General features: G+C 38.6%; 1 long non-coding RNA gene across 2 annotated transcripts in view; it reads left to right on the forward strand.

Moving 5' to 3' along the window:
- Positions 1–403: 403 nt before the first annotated feature.
- The window catches only part of LOC140595422 (uncharacterized), a 29,100-nt gene continuing 14,319 nt past the window's right edge, over positions 404–15,184 (forward strand). Inside the window, exons 1-2 of one of the 2 annotated variants that reach the window (XR_011997011.1) lie at positions 404–710; positions 1,550–1,641. This is a non-coding gene — a long non-coding RNA (uncharacterized lncRNA). The remainder of the gene's footprint in view (positions 711–1,549; positions 1,642–15,184) is intronic. The other variant, XR_011997012.1, reaches the window with a different exon arrangement.

Here is a 15,184-nt window from a genome sequence, read left to right on the forward strand (position 1 = left end):
CAGAAATGTCACCAGCTGAGAGCTGTATAAGCAGAGTTGAAGGTGCTTGTTCTCTGGGATTAATATACAAGCAACTTCCATGAGAAATTATTCTTTCCCTCTCCCTCAGAATGTATATGGACATGAGATTGAAAACAAAAATTATTTGGCCTGTGGAACTTTAGGGTTTCAAATGTAAATATCCTTCTTACTAAAAAGAAAAAAAAATATTTCCAAAGAGCTGGACTTCTGTGTCTTAGACTTTCAGAACCCGAGCAAAAGGGAAGGGCCAGGGCCCTTCTTGGGTTCCGGGTAATGTATTGGTAAGTGCTTATACTTCCTGTGTTGATAGTAGAAATTCCTAGGAATTGTCTCTCACGTTTTAACAGCGTGAGACAAATACATTTGATATTTCCAGTTTAAGCATTTTATTTTTTTGCATCCCAGAACAGCATTTGCTGAGTGAGTTGCTTCTCTGAGATAGAATGTGACCATAGTATTCACCTGTGAGTCCTGTGCAAATGTGCCCTGGAGCCAGTTTGCAGCAGCAAGTAATCTATCTGCAGTTTCACTTTCTGAGATTTCCTGCAGCCAACTGGTAAACCGCAGTTGGACATCAGATGATCCTTCGGACGTATAGTAGCCTAACTTTACGTTGCAATGCCTTCATCATTCGCATCGCCTCATTTCATCATCTAGGAATTTTATTCTCTTGCTTCATCGTAAGAAAGGTGAGTACAATAAGATATTTTTTAAAAGATTTTTTATTTATTTATTCATGAGAGATACAGAGAGAGAGGCAAAGACACAGGCAGAGGGAGAAGCAGGTTCCATGCAGGGAACCCAATGTGGGACTCGATCCTGGGACTCCAGGATCAGGCCCTGAGCCAAAGGCAGATGCTCAACCATTGAGCCACCCACGGGTCCCTACAATAAGATATTTTGAAAGAGAGAGACCACATGCCCATTACTTTTGTTGTAGCATCTTGTTAAAATAGTTCGATTTTATTATTTGTTATTGTTGTTAATGTCTTACTGTGCCTAACTTATAAATTAGACTTTGTCATACAGACGTATGTATAGGGAAAAAAAAACATAATGTAATCTAGGGGTTGGTACTATCCTTGGTTTCAGGCATCCACTGGGGGTCTTGGGAAGGATCCCCTGTGCATAAAAGCAGGACTACTGTACTGTGCTTCCAAATTCCCAGCAAGCAGTTATAACTTCTATTTCTCTCCTATTCAAGGATGCACATTGGATATTAAGTGCATGAGAGTATTGGGGAAAACATTGGCTCTACTATAATTTATTTTAAAAAAATCATTCCTAACCTTGATATTTTATTTTTATTTTTTTTTTTAATTTTTTTTTTAATTTTTTATTTATTTATGATAGTCACAGAGAGAGAGAGAGAGGCAGAGACACAGGCGGAGGGAGAAGCAGGCTCCATGCACCGGAAGCCTGATGTGGGATTCGATCCCGGGTCTCCAGGATCGCGCCCTGGGCCAAAGGCAGGCGCCAAACCGCTGCGCCACCCAGGGATCCCCCACCTTGATATTTTATTATACAGAATACTTCACCTCTGATAGAGACAAAATGGTTCAGAGCATTATGGCTGAGAACAGCTTTCCTGCAGCATTCAGTGATTTAATCATGAAAAAGGTTAGTACAAACAATAAATTTTATTTCATTTTTCTTTCAATACTCTTATTTTTTTAATAGCTAACATGGTTAAATTATTTAAAAATCAGAATGATATAAAAAGATATACACTGAGAAGTCTCATAGTCATATCTTTTCCCTTTCTGGCCCCTTTTGGTAAGGATTAGCTTTTAGTTTCCAACTTGCATTTCTTCATGTAAATATAAATGTGTATATATATATATATATATATATATATATATATATATATATCTATCTTATTTCCCTCCTCCCCTTTCTTTCACAAGTGAAAGCTACTATATTCATTGTCCTGCACCATGTCTCTTTTAAATTTGAAACCTATCCTAGGGTAGTATATATGTGTAGTATAATATATCACCACACAGAATATATATATGTATATATATATATTTGCATATATTTCTTTTTTACAACCACATAGTCTATACCATGAGCTACGAATCAGTCCAGCATGGATGGATACTTAAGATAGGTTCTCATCTTTTGCTGTTATAAAGAATGCTGCAACAAATAACCTTGCATATATGTTATCTTGTGAGTGATATAAATACCCTCTAATTAAAAAACAAATGTTTCAAATGACATAGAGGTTTTGAGTCCAAGAAGTTCAGAATCTGAAAAGCAAAATAAACAAAATATTAAGAAAAAAAAGAAAAGGAATCCTGAAAGACCAAACCCTTCTTAAATTCAGGATGAGATAAACTCCAGAAGTGGGATTGTTCAAAGGGTAAATAAATTTATAGTATGTACATATTGCAAATTTTCCTCCTTTAAGGTTGTGACAGTAACATAAAAGTTCAAAGTTGCCAAACTTCTGCATTTTTTGACGATCTGATGAGTGAAAACAAATATCTCTGAATATCCTCATTTGCATATCTCTTGTTATGAGTTATTATCTTCGTATGTGTTGGTCTATTTGCTTTCCAGTGAACTGGCTGCTTTTATCACAGGGCTATTTTTATTGATTGTTGGTCATATTTTACAGAGTTCGAGGAGCCCTATATGTGTATTGGGAGATTAGCTGTCTATAAGATGAAGTATAAATATTCTTCTCCAGTACATCGGTTTAATGACTTAGTTTGTGGCTTAACTCACCCACATTTATTTCAGAGGCCCTTCTTTCCCAGCTTTTCCTAATTGCACCATCTTTGCTCTGGACATCATAATCCCCAAAATCCTACATCAGTCATCTCCTTTCTCCATTTCAAATGTCCCTTGTTACAGGGAGTTACTAAGTTATCCTCAGTTCAGAAACATATTTACATAACTTCTATCTAAAGACATAAAATATCTTTATATCTTTCCTTTACCTTATGTTGCCCTTGCTTCTGTATTTTTCCCTTTATAGCCAAGCTCCTTGACAGTTTTCATGCCATGTCTCCATTGTTACTTAAAAGAAAAGATTTTATTTAAATTTCAGTTAATTGACATACAGTGTAATATTAGTTTCGGGTGACACGATTTAGTGATTCAACACTTCTATACAACAACACTCAGTGCTCATCACGACAGGTGCCTTCTATAATCCCCATCACCTATTTAACCAGACCCCTGTCCCCCTCACCCATAACCATCAGTTTGTTCTCTACAGTTAAGAATGTTTCTTAGTTTTCTTCTCTCTCTCTTCTTTTCCCCCTGTGCTTATTTGCTTCTGAAAGTCCACATATGAGTGAAATCATATAGTATTTGTCTTTTTCTAACCAATTTATTACACTTAGCATTATGTTCTCTAGTTCCATCTACGTCATTGCAAATGGCAACAGTTCATTCTTTTTCATGGCTGAGTAATATTCCATTGTATGTATGTACCACCTCTTCTGTATCCATTCATCAGTCAATGAACACTAGGGTGGTTTCCACAGTTTGGCTGCTATAAACATTGGGGTGCATGTACCTTTTGTTTCTTTTCAGACCTTGTCTGTTGCCCCATCACATGCTCAATTCTGAGCATTACGAATTCTGAGTATTATGAATACTCCCCCACCCAAGTTCTCAAATGATTGTGCACTTTCCCTTTTCATCCTACTTTATCTCTCCTGCAGAATCTAACACTTTGGTCACTCTTTCTTGACATCACTTCCTCCTTTGTTTTCATAATACTCTCCCTCTGGTATTTTTCTTTGTTGTCCTCTTTATACATGTGCAAACATTTGACTGCTACATACAAGTCAAGGACTCCTAAATCTATGTCTACAACCCAGACCCCTGTCTGCCAAAATCCATGCCTCATACATAGTGATGGGCCACAGACGGCTCTCTTTCTCTCCTTCATTTACCGCTCTGCACCTACGTATTTCTATTTCTTGGATGAATTTGATCAAGTTAATACCCTGATACTAACACTTAAAAAAATTTTTTTTTATTAATTTATTTGTCAGAGAGAGAGAGAACAAGCAGGGAGAGTGGCAGTCAGGCGAGAGGGCAAAGCAGGCTCCCCACTGAGCAGAAAGCCTGACATGGGGCTCAATTCTCAGGACAGATGTTTAACCAACTAAGCCACCCAGGTGCCCCTTGATGCTAACACTTTTGCATCTTGACTTACTAATTTATAAAATGTGATCCATGATGTTATCTCCTTTGTAGAGTTATGATAAGTGGAAAAATAAACAGAGCATACTGGTGATTAGCAATCCCTTCCTATTGCCCCTTCTCCTTTTTGTCTTTTTTCCTAATATTGTAATTATTATTAATATTATAATTACCATTAGTGGTTCTCAGAATTTTGTTCAAGTATCATCTTCTCTGGGGAGTTGTTGCTGGCAAGAATTCTACTGACAGTATTTGGCTTTCAAAGAATATAAGTCTGTTTGAAAAAAGAGATTAGAGAATGAATCATTTTTTTTTAAGATTTTTATTTATTTATTCATAAGAGACACAGAGAGAGAGAGAGAGAGGCAGAGACACAGGCAGAGGAGAAAGCAGGCTTCCTGTGGGGAGCCCAATGTGAGACTCAATACCGGGGACCTTGGGATCACACCCTGGGCCAAAGGCAGACACTCAACCACTGAGACACCCTGGCATTCTGAGAAAGAATCACTTTTGTAATGTATGAAGAGTACTGGGTCAGAGGTAAGCCATGCTCTGCTAAGACTACCAATATGTCCAACACATATTGTAGGTGTTTATCAATGTTTGTGGAAGGAGTGTTTATAAGCTGGTAACTATTACAATAGCAATACATGTGAAAAGAATACACTTAAAATTACATGGACTTGGGGAGGTGGGGGGGATGGGGTAACCGGATATTATGGAAGGCATTAAGGAGGGCACATGATGTGATGAGCACTAGGTGTTATATGCAACAGATGGATTACTGAACTCTACATCTGAAACTAATGATGTACTGTATGTTGGTTAATTGAATTTATTTTTTAAAAAGTCAAGAAATTTTTTAAAAAATTACACGGAGTGATTTAGAAATCTATTTATTTTCTGTGGTAGTAAGATGTGCTAGTGTTGGGCTTTATTACTTTGTTTTATACTAGTGCTTGTGGTGGGGGGAGGGATATGTTAGAGGCAGTGATTTATGTCATTTTGTAGAATTAAAAAAGTCTATCCTTTACAGTCAGAACCTTTGCATTTGTGCTAAGTGATGAATTAACTTAAGCAACCAGACACTTTTTTGTCTTGTTATCCCTTAAATTATTTCTTTAGCCTTAGAATTAGTGTCAAAAATCTTTAGGGGCTTATGGGTGGCTCAGTGGTTGAGCGTCTGCCTTCCGCTCAGGTCATGATCCTGGAGCCGTGGGATTGAGTCCTGCATTGGGCTCCCTGCAGGGAGCCTGCTTCTCCCTCTCCTCATGTCTCTGCCCTTCACTGTGTCTCTCATGAACAAATAAATAAAATCTTTTTTAAAAAATCATTAATCCTGTAAATTGCTAGAACAAGAGATTTTATATTATCTTGAATAAATGGCATTTCTTCTTCCCCTCATCATTTCCTTTATATTCATCTACTTTTCATGCCACTAGGTCAAGGAAACAAAAGGCATTCTATAGCAAAGACTCACAGAATCTCATAAACAGGATCTCATGAAAAAACAAATAAACTGGAGCAGAAGAAAAAGACACAGATAAAATGTTCTAAAGCTGTCTGAATTTCTCTTTAAGTCCTAAGGTTTATTTTTTCATGCCTGTAACATAATCTAAATAGAGAAATAGAGAAATATGGCTTTCTGACCACTACCTTATTGTTATTTCACATTTCTCAACACTGGGAAGCAAAATCTATGTGTTGATAATTTATCTTTGATGTATAAATCTTTCAATATTTTCAGGGTAGAAGTCATATGGCTTCAAGTCACAAGAAAATCGCATCAGCATTCCATCTTTATAATGAACGACTGGGGTTTATTATTCCATTGACCTATGGAGACACTTGGGAGAATTAATGTACTGTACTGCATGCGTTATATACTAGGCTTGACATGTATAAATATTCTGAAAAATTACTCATTTATTTAGCTGGGTCACTTAACAGTTTAACAAATGATAATCTTTTTAGCAAATATTGGTTACTATTGGCTAAATATTTGTTTAAATCTTTGTTAAATATGTATGAAATTTGTATACAGTGGTATCTGAAAAAAGATTAGAACACTCGTGTTTCTGTAGCAGGTTATCACAGTTTCTAGTATACGTGAAGTGATTCTTATCTCCCTTAATCTCTAATATTCCATTAAATCTATTGGAATATGTTCAAAACCAATATTTTCAGAATGAAAATATGATGCCTGACACTGTATCATATTTAATGCTGGACTGAAGTTCAGAAACAAATTAGGCCCTTGTATTAAAGTTCAAATGCTAGCTTTTTTTTTTTTTTTTTTGGAGACTTAACCTGAGGAATCATATAATCTGCCTGAGTTGAAGATAACACTATTTCAAGGGAAATGGTGCTTTCTTTCCTATTTTTTTCCAAGTAGGCTTAGCAAATTTATTTCATATTGTTAAGTAATATTCAAAATTAAAAATAAAATGGAAGTATACATTTTCCTCTAATTACAAATGGAAAAAAAAGAGAGAAACCAAATGTCCCTATTACTTCTTAGTTCTAAAATTCTGAAGTTAGGCAACAGAAACACATGTAACATAAAAAATTGGATCTTAGAGAGGGTCATGAGGGTAGTAATTTGTGGTTTAAGCAATATGCTGAGAAATAACAATAATTCTAGGTTTGCGTGTGTGTGTGTGTGGTTTCAAATCCACCATATCCAATATAAAATGTGTCATCTCCCTTCAATATTCCCAAGAGGAAAACAATGGACTCCAGATTTTAAATAAGGAAAAGGGTGTAATTAGGTATTAGTGAATTGCACATAAAAATGTCTAATAAACTATAACTACTTTTATTGTTGCACTTTTATTATTAATAAATTATAAAACTATTCACTTTCAAAATCTGAAGTACCACCCACACTTGGTATTATTTGCAACAGCACTTATTTCTTTGTCATGTGTCCTTGGGCCCACCTAGGAATATTTAAGTGTTCTAACCAGCTGACTCACTAATGAAGTTAAGCTGCCTTTCCTCTACTCAGTGACAAATAGAAAATGGAAGAAAGTCCATTAAGAACACAATAGAGTTTTTTTCTCCATGGTAGTTTTCCTATAAATTCATTGGATTTAAGATAGAGAATTCAGCTTTCTAGAAATATTTTCTCATTTCTTCAGCTACTTGGGATGGCCTTAGAACTATTGTCGATAACCCATACTCAGATCTTTTAACTGGTTGAGCCTGACATATAATAAAGGCTCAATAAATATTTGCTGGTGACTGAACATATGATTGACTATTCTAAGACATCTGATTTAAAAGTAAAGAAATTTCATACCTACTTAATGGCAGATGTAATATTTTACCATTCATTTCTATGTCAGAGTATTATTAATTAATGGAGGTTAGGTCGCTAACGGCGGGGTGAAAAGAATTCATGGGCTTTGTTTGGCCTCATTACCTTTTTAATTTCCATTTACTGCATAATAACATGTATTAGTCACTGTTGGAAGTGGGGTGGGGGATAGGTGATATATACAGAAGCAATAGTCATTTCTGAATGAAGATTGTTTCTCAGTACAAGTGAAAGCAAACTTGCTACAAACCTTTATTGAGTGATGACCATAAATTAATTTTCCTAAAGGAATAATCAAAGTGTAAAACAAGTCTACTCTTTGTCACTCAGTATATAAAAGCATGTGAGACTGTACTTCAGAAGAAAGAATCCTGTTTTATATGGAAGAGAAGTGTACATATACATTTTCTTTAGGAAAGCATAGGTCATGGAAGCAACCTAAGGTGTCCTTTAATAGAAATGTTATTCTAAAAAAAAAAAGAAATATTATTCTAGATGTGTTCTTAAATCAATTAACACTTTTCCTTTACATCTTATTTTTTGGAAAAAGTACCAAAGGTTATGTTTGTGTGTGTGTGTGTGTGTGTGTGTGTATGTGTGTGTGTGTATTCTAGGATTTTTCTCTCTAAATTTCCTAGTTTTCTTCTGTAAGCCTTACCACCAGTCAAATGAAATCAATGTGAAAGAATATGGTAAGAGGCTCTACCCTCAACTATTTCACAAAATAGTCATAAGGATTAAAAAATTGCAGATTTTTTTTTGTCTTGTTCTGGCACAATGTAGGAAATATTAATAGCATGTCAATGTAGTCCTGCCCTTTCACTATGATCGCACCCTCTCTGCAGAGAGAATACTGAAAGGGAATCCAAGACATTTTCTTGAAATTTGACTCTGTTTACGTGGCCAAAGAGGAAGCATAGTTTCAGAAACTCATACTCCTTCCTGGCTTAATGTTTTTTCTTTTTTCCCCTGTCGTTATCTCAACCTTCATTACTTCACCTGAACCATAGGAACAAGAGAGCGGAAAGAGTCTACTTTTAATAAAACATGTTTCTATTTCATTATATGGAACATCAAAATAGAAAAACCAATAATGAAAAGAATCTAAGCATAAGGAGGGCACTCAGTCATTCCATGCGGACGTCACAAACTTTGGTCCTGGTGGTGGCAGGCATGCCATTGCTCAGCCGATTGTCCTCAATGGCCCACTTGAGAGTTCACTTGGGGATGTGTGGAGTATATGTTTCATGTGTATAGATACAGTGGGAGATTATTTATTTAGTTATTTATTATTTATTTATTTATTTATTAAAATGTAATTATTTATTTGAGAAAAAGAGAGAACGCGCACACCGCACAGAGGGATAGAGGAGGAGGGAGAAACAGACTCTCTGCTGAGCCCAATGTGAGGCTTGATCCCAGAACTCTAATCACGACCTGAGCCAAAGGCAGATGCTTTTTTTTTTTTTTTTTTCAAAGGCAGATGCTTAAGTAACTGGGCCACCCAGGTGTTCCCAACACAGTGGGAGTTTAAAACAAGGACCATTTCCTTTACTACATTTCTTTTTTCTTAACTACTGTTAAGGAATTTATTGTAAGATAAGTTTTCGTGAATAGCTTTGCATGCTTCTTTCTAGCCTTTGGTAGTCCTTCCTAGCTTTTCCCCCCTCCTGTTGCACACCAATACAAGGCAAGGCCCAAAGCCAAGACCTAATTGATCTGACCCTAATTTGACAACAAGCCACTTCTGATTTTTTTTTTTTTCTGAGTTAATTACTCACATAGTCAAAGTAAGAGTAATTAAGGCTGCCAACTGTCAGGTCCTATTCCCACATGCCAAAAAAGATGTTCCCAAAACCACAGGGGTTGAATGACTGGAGTGCATGTCCTGGGATACCTGGCTGTTGAGCCGCCCATTCTAGACTGTAGCTAAGTGGTTTCATGGTCTGCGACTATATTACTTTGGGGGAGGTTGGCCCGAAATCTCATACTTCAGCAGAGGCCATGAGAAGCTGTCTCATGACAGTCTCCTGGGGGAGGTAGAAAAGCAAATGGGAGATGGTTCCAGGCCATCCCCAGCCTCCCAGTTGATCGCCTCTGGTCTCTGAGGATCATGCTGCCTCCTGTCATGACTCAGAGAGCCTATGGTTCAAGCCTTTGCCCGTGGGGCCCATGTGGATCTGTGCCAGGGCACCGGGGAGGAGCCATTACCCTACATTTTCTAATTCTTTTTCTCCAGACCTTTTCCCATTACCTATTAGGATATTTCCTTAATATTCTTCTTTCCTTATATACACATAAAGTCAGATGATAGTCTTTGGCTTGTTGTGTGAGCAGTGGGTACACATTTTACCATCCTCAAAACTTGGATAGGAAAATTTTACAATCCTTCATTTTTCAAAGTAAAATTATATTTTATTGAGGGAGAGCTAGACATTCAATCTCAGTCATGAATGTGACTCCTTTTCATTCAGGTCCATGGTAAAGGGAGAGGGCTTGAGGGAGTCCAGAGGAGGAGAGAGGGTTCTTACCTTGGCTCCCCCCGTCACCGTGCATGCCCTTACTCTCAGCTGCTTTTGGCTCCTTACCTGCCCTCCTTACCTCCCTTGCCTGTGCATGGGATCTGTGATGAGGCTGTTAGTTTCAGCCTAGTTTGCAGCTTTTCTGGTGGCATGAGGGGGAGATACCCAACCCTTCTTCAGGGCCCCGCCAGCTACCCTGAGTACGAACCATGCAACTTCCTTAAATCCATGTCAGACGAACCTCCCCATACCTTTTCTTTTTGCAACTGGCTCCCCAGCCTTTCTATTCATAAGCTAATCAATACAATTTGTGGTAAAAGGAATTTTAGGGAACACTGGGTTCTCCTTTTGGGAGTGAATAGTCATGAACTACAAACTAAAACCAGTTTTGTTTTTTTTTAAAACTAACTCACACTGTTAAATCATCACCAGATCAGTGGATGCAGGAGCAATATAGTTACAGGGACTTGACCTCATCCCAAGAGTTTCTGATGTTTTTCCAGCATTTGCTTAAATAGGTGAACATTTCTAGACCTCAGAACTTATGGTTATGAGTCATTTTTAGAGTATGCTGATGACTCATGGAAATGTTATTCAATCCACTGGTTTTATCTCCAGATTCTTCTATTCTTCTCTAATTACTTGAGAAGAAAATGGTGATTGTGACGTCTTAAAGCAAGTTGTCACCCTAATTTATTCCTATTTACTGGTAGTTGTGTCAGGTTAGTGGTTACGCTAGATATTTAATTATATTCATGCTGAGAGTGGGGTCAGTATAATTATGGGCTGAGAGCTGGAATGGGGATGATGGGTAACTTTGTAAGTACAGTCCTCTCAGTTGTGTGTATAGATTTAGTCAGAACTCTCAAATTGAAAAAATACAATACATTTTAACTTGGAGAGTGGTGGCTGAGTACCAAGAATGAGGAGATAAAGAAAGACCTAGGTCAAGGGCAATAGGCTCGTGGGAAGAGAGATCCGGGAACAAGGTTTACCAGATGCCAGTCCTTGCCTTTCCAGACTCTGCTCAGTAGCATTCATTGAAGGCTGTAGACAGGTTCAAATCGCCCAGTTCCTGAACCAAGACTAGCTAGGTATATACTGCGAATATATACAACAGGATATTTCTGCCTCCTACACGAGGATTTGTAATGATCTTGTGTCAGCGTAGAAGCTGGAGACTCTTGAGACGAGCCCCCAGTCACCTGATCACCTTGTGGCAGCTTTCTTCTCTAACTACACAGTGAACTACTTAGCTTATCAGATACTCTTGTCCACATGACAAGTACATACCTAACATCAACTCACTTATTTGGAGCCTGAATGTCTTGGTCATCTCTGAGTGTTCCTTGCTTTCTGCACCTGCGATTGCTGGTTCCGATCTTGTTCTCAACCAGAATTGGCACCCACAGCCTAAAAATTCCTGTCTCCTATGTCACTTCCCTGGTAGGTGTGAGTTCTGGTCTGGTTGGCGTTTGCTCTGACACTTGGGCAGCCGTGGTTCAGACTGTTGGTCACTCTTTGAGCCACCAACTCTTGACTTCCTCTCCCCAACAGACATTTATTTAAAAAAATGTTTTTAAAAAAATTTTATTTATTTATTTGACAATGAGTGAGAGCACACCCAGGGGGAGCAACAGGCAGAGGGAGAGGGAGCCCAATGCGGGGCTTAATCTCAGGACCCTGGGATCATAACCTGAGCCAAAGGCAGATGCTTAACCGACTGAGCCACCCAGGTGCACCCCCAGCAGCTATTATTAACTGAAGTCCTAGCATGCCTCGTGGTTAAGCCCACGTAGACGGTGTCTCCTTTGTTCGCTGGCTGGCTACCATTCTATCTGTCCAGTTTGCTCCGGGTGAACATGCCAGTTTTCTTCAGAATTCTTCAGCCAGCCTTCTCAACAGACCTACACTCAGGAATCACGCTGAGGGTACCAACCTGCTTCAATTTGTGTAGAAGTAGAGAGTTTTGATTAAAAAAATTTTTTTATTTGTGGTTCACAAAACCTTCTATCATAAACGCTTTTTTCTTTAGAGACTATTTCAGGGGAAGATTTTGAAATACTGTCCATGCTGAGATAATTCATTGTTTTCACCACGGAGAAAGGTGAAGAAAGATCAGGACAAGGACAAGGCTCACTGATTCTCAGCTTCCTCCCATGCTCCCCGTAAGACACCAACAAGTGAAAAGATCCAAGAATCATCTCAGAGATGTTTTCACAGCTTTAAACGACCCTCAAGTGACCCCGGTGCTTGCAGTGAATGCTAAGATATGAAGACATCAATTTTAGGGGTTTCACAGGCACAGTTTTTGTGTGAAGGACATTGAGAGTCTCCCTTGCATATATCTCCAGACTTAGTTAACTGTTTAATTTTCATCAAGTCTGGCTGGTACAGATGTTCCCCTCATACTGGCAGCACTACTGACAGTTAACGAAGCAGCTCAACTCATGATTCTCTCCTGCCGCTCACCCTGACAAGTTGGAGCAGAAAGGCCGCCTGCAGATGGTGTTTCAAGTGTGTGCTGTACAGTGGGTCCAAACACATGGGGGCTTTGTTCAGGTTGCCAAACCCACTGTGCTCTCACACATGGTAGCATGCATCTCATAAGAGGAGATCAATTCATAAGCAATGTTTCATGATGAGAGGGGAAAATATTGGCTTTCTTGATTAAGGAGCAAATTTAAACAGGCCTATGGAGAGGAGAGGGGGAAAGAGTTCCTAATTTTAAAGAATCTCCTTGTCTCAGATCCTCCTTTTTGATACTTGTTTTCATGAGCAAGGAGTTCTCAGGAGTGGGCTCTTTCATCGATAATGGCACCAAAATCCTGTAGAATCGCCTGGGTCTTGGTTTTCTCTAACTTTGCAGGCTTTTCGTTGGTTCTCGCTATTGTTCCTTCACCACTGCCAAGGGGACAAATGCTAATCTCCACATTGGGTGAGGCACTCAAAGTTGGAACACAGATTTATGTCACGTGGAACATGAATTTGTATCAAACACCTGTTTTTTTTTAATACATTTATTTTTTATTGGTGTTCAACTTGCCAACATATAGAATAACACCCAGTGCTCATCCTGTCAAGTTGCCCCTCAGTGCCCGTCACCCAGTCACCCCCACCCCCCGCCCACCTCCCCTTCCACCACCCCTAGTTCGTTTCCCAGAGTTAGGAGTCTTTCATTCAAACATCTGATCTGTAAAAAAACAAAACAAAACAAAACAAAACAAAACAAAACAAACATCTGATCTGTTTTGAGAAAGGTTCTATTATTAAAGTTGAAGATAGCGGGGCAAGCAGAAATTTCATTTTGGGGGAAAAACAGATATTCCTGGTTTCTCTGCAGGGCTAGGAGCTCCTCAGAGATACTGCCCATGTTTACACAGTGCCTTGTTTACAGTAGGCACTCAGTAAATGTTTGTGTAAATAAAGGACCGGATGGCATTCCCCAACACTAGGATTAGAGCTGCATTTAAAATAGGTGAATTTTACGTTTCTTCACTAATGTCCTCTCTGGAGCATACAATCATGAAAGTAAAATTGCAAAGTCTTAGACAGAGGAGGAATGAGGGGACCATTCAGACTGATAATCTTATTTTAGAGATTATAATGATTACATTGATTTCACAGGTACCGTGCCAGGCATTGTGCTAGGGGTTGAACATGGTATGTTTTATTTAATCCTTACAACAACTATAAGTAGGTGCTAGCCCATTGTATAGATAAGGCGATTGAGGCATAGAAAGTTCACACAGCTAGTAAGTGGGATTAAACCCAGGCTGTCTGATTTACTCATCCTCATTTGCTACTTTGGCTGTCACTCAACCCTAAGGAGGTTGAATGATACACCCAAGACCTGCACAGGGTGGAGTCTCAAACTTTGTATCATGATTTCCTATTCCATTGTTTTCTCTCCTACAACACATTTTCCGAGTAAGGAAAAAAATAGTAAAAATAGTAAAAAAAAAAAACCAAAAAAAAAAAAAAAAAAGAAAGAAAAAATATAATATATACCCCTCAAACTACTACCTAAATTGCAGAGATAATGGCTGAACTGGTAGAGGTAGTGGGGTACATAAGTTAGGGTGCTGTCAGCAGCAAGTAATAGAAAATCCTGACTCAGCTGTCTTAGACAATAAATAAAATGTATTGTTCTCAAAAGAAGCAGCCTTATGGTGGGTCATGTTGCAAAAAAGTCTTAAGTACAGTGACGCTGCTCCGGATAGTTACTGTACTAAACGTTTATTAGTGGGCAAGTGAATGAAAAGAGTTCATATCATCTGTTGTCTAGGGTTGAGGAAGTCCCACCTTCTTATCTTTTCAGAGTATCAAACCATCTTGTAGGAAAGGGTCACTGAAGGCAATCACTAAGATTCCTGAGATAAGATTCTGCTGTCCCCACAGCCAGCTGCGGGCTAACAGGTCGGTGGATTCCATGGCCAGGGACTCTCTGGTTCAGGTATTTAGCCTGGTGCAACATCTCGAACAGCATGGGCTTATTATCTTGCTTCCTTCTTATTCTCTATTCATGCAAGTGTAAGAAGTATCTAGAAAATGATTTTAGCAAATCCATACAACTTGAATACCTTCAATTTCACCAGCGAGAGCCCGATTTTAACATTCATCATGCCAGTCAACCGGCTGCTATTTTTATCACTAAAAGCCCTTTTCTGACATTTGTATGCTAATTAGCAGAGTGCAGGTTATTGAGCAAAACACAGGTAACGGAAGTGCCTTTCTGAAGTACAGATGTCCTGATGAGAATGCCAGCAGACCACTCCTGTGTTCTTGATTGCCATAGTCATTGATCACTCTGGGAGAGGGAACCTTTAATTACAACGCGTAGAGCTCAACCCAAGTTACACTCACATAATATCACAATGTATATACTGAAGTATTTTCAAGTAAATTATAATAATTTTACCAGTGGGTTCCAGATTGGTTAATTCAGCAATTAAATGAAATCCTCAAGAATGTAGCCTCCCCTGGTGTCTGTCCTGCCATCTGACTCTGTCTTTGACTAGCACTCTTCATGGGAGTGAGATGAGAGCTGCTCAAGATCTAGGTGTGATCCCAATGCGGACTTGACACCATTTCAAAGAACATGGGGAGCAGGGTAATGGGCATCCTTTTGTGTGTTCCTCTTCACAGC

The sequence above is a fragment of the Vulpes vulpes genome, chromosome 14 (assembly GCF_048418805.1).
Source record: "Vulpes vulpes isolate BD-2025 chromosome 14, VulVul3, whole genome shotgun sequence".
In the NCBI taxonomy this organism is placed as follows: Eukaryota; Metazoa; Chordata; class Mammalia; order Carnivora; family Canidae; genus Vulpes; species Vulpes vulpes.